We start from the raw sequence: 2,552 nt of genomic DNA, 5'->3' as shown, positions 1-2,552 counted from the left end.
GCTCGGAGCTGGGCTCTGCTCACGCTCTCTCAGGGACACAGAGATGTCCTCCAAAGATAGTCAGCCTAGAGAGGGAAACACGTGAAGTGTGAGCAACTCAGGCACCAGATGCCGTGTGTGCCGAGACACAGGTACAGAGGGAGACAGGGAGGAAAGGATAGGCAAGCCGGGGGGCTTCTTCTAGGAGGTTGGTCTGGGGTAGGGCCTTAAGGGAAGGGGAGAATTCAACCAGGTAGTGACTGGGGAGGATCACCTGTCAGGGAATTCCAAGGAGAGGAATGGCCTGAGCAAAAGCAGTGAAGGTGCCCGGGGGTCAGTGTGGCCTCACGCATTGAAGTCTTGTTCTGCCCAGGGAAAAATAAAACTGGTGGGTCAATAACTTCCAACGTCTCTGACGCACTACTTTGATGCTGGGACTGGTTGTGAGTAATCCTGAATGGTTCCCCAAACTTGGACAGCTCTATCTCAAGAGAGTCATACTTGGGGGAGTTCCCTAGGAGGGAAGAGTTAGGTGTTAACCTGCACAAAATGAATCTGCCTTTCATTGGATGTCCCAAACATCTCTGTCCTCCAGAAACCAGGAGATACCTCAGGGTCCTCTGATCGTGGGTCCAGTGGCCCTGGGGAGCAGGAATTCCACATCACTCCTAACAAGAGCTCTGAAGGTCTGGAAGGTCCTCAGTGGCCCTTCAGCTAAGGGGAAAGCCAGCATCAACACCTTTCATGAAGCTCGCGTTTACTGGCCCTCATGAGACCTGCTCCTCCTAGCCATGCCAGCTAGACAAGGGGTAGACACAGTCAAGTCACGTGCTCAGGATAAACAGAGGAACTGGACCAGTCACAGGGGTTGAAGAAAGAGACCCAGGGATGGCACAGCTGGATACGCAAGCTCAGACAGCTGGTTGACCACGCTGCCATCATGCTGGGCCACATGCAGGATGACTGAGCCCAGAGAAGCAGAAGTAAGGGAGCTCTCTGAGGGCCTCCAAGGGATGGAGAGGATTGGCAGTTCCTGAATTTTCTGTCCCAGCCCCTGAGAAGATCATGATCTGTTCTTAATTGCTCAGTTGTGTCCGACTCTTTGGGACACCGTGGACTGTACCCCGCCAGGCTCCTCATCCATGGGATTCTCCAGGTGAGAATACTGGAGTGGGTTGCCATGCCCTCCTCCAGAGGATCTTCCCAACTCAGGGATTGAACCCAGGTCTCCCACATTGCAGGCGGATTCTTTACCAGGGAAGGCCATGAAGATCATGATACCTCCCTGAATGTCTAAAGGACTACCCTTTGCATCCATTACGTCCTTACAAACAAGTGACTTTTATTTGAGCTAGCCTGAGTAGATTTCTGCTTGCTATAACCAAAAGATCCTGAGACGAAAGAACATTACCCTCCCACCTCTCCTTGCCTCTGGGCTCAGGCAGGAAAAGTCAGCTTATCACGGAGGCTGGAGGGTGGAGCTGGGGTTCTTTTGAGGGCAGCAGGCAGACCTCCCATCTTTCCAACCCCAGCTTTGACTCTCCAAACCCTAACTGAAGCTGCTATGCGGCTGGGAATTTCACCAGAGTTTTCCGGCCCATTCCTGGCACCTGCTGCTCTTGGCTGCACTCGAACTCCCCCAGGCACTGCCAAATTTTCCTTGGTGCTCCCAGGCCAGGCAATCTCCTCCAGAGAGAGAGAGCTCAGCTGAGGTCACACGGAAAATAACCCATGAGCGGGGCCCTGCCCCAAGCTGCTTCAGATGACTTCCTTTTGTTCTCTCGCTTTCTCTCTCTCTCTCTCTCTTACATGAAACTGGCCTGTTTTACCAGGTCAAATTGCATTCTTCTAAACACAGGAGTGCTGTGCAGTGAAAGTTTGATACAAGTTCTTTGCACCTAATCACTCTGGGAAAGCTTTCAAAGCGGAGAACTGCAGGGATACTGTGCCGTGATATCTTTATAACTGCTTGCTGGCTTTCAGATTACAAATCCTTCCAATGGGAAAATTCATAATACAGATGAACCATGCTTTACACCATAGCACATTCCTGAAGAGTCACAAACAAATCTGCTCACTCATATTCTGCCTTATTCCAGAAAAAAATAACCCCACAGCATGAACCAAGATGGCAAATTAGAAAGGAAAACAAACATCAAAAATATAAAAAAGAACCAGGAGAGAGGCGAAGACAACATGGTCACCCACAAATCCTACTTGCTTTCTACAGGTTAAGATTCAATAGGGCTGTACACTTCCCAGCAGCTAATGTGGAAAGAGAAGCGTGATTAGTTACACAAAGAGTCACATATAAACTGAATTTTGGCAAACTGAATCACATTTCAAATATATTAGCAGAGGTTGCTATTGAAAAACTTTTTAAGAGGCATCTGGTTTAGGGTTTTAGTTTCTGTTTGTTTGTTGTTTACTCAGCAGCACTTTATCTTGGGAACTGACCCTTCCTGATGTGGTGTGATTCAGGTGAGTTGTCAATCATAGAATCCCACCTTGTCATGGAGGTAGGCTTGGGACCCAAGCTCACTAAGCATACCCTCTACTGGAAATTCACATCT

The sequence above is a fragment of the Bison bison genome, unplaced genomic scaffold, assembly GCF_000754665.1.
Source record: "Bison bison bison isolate TAMUID 2011002044 unplaced genomic scaffold, Bison_UMD1.0 scf7180017864346, whole genome shotgun sequence".
NCBI classification, from domain to species: Eukaryota; Metazoa; Chordata; class Mammalia; order Artiodactyla; family Bovidae; genus Bison; species Bison bison.
This window is presented reverse-complemented; position numbering follows the sequence as displayed.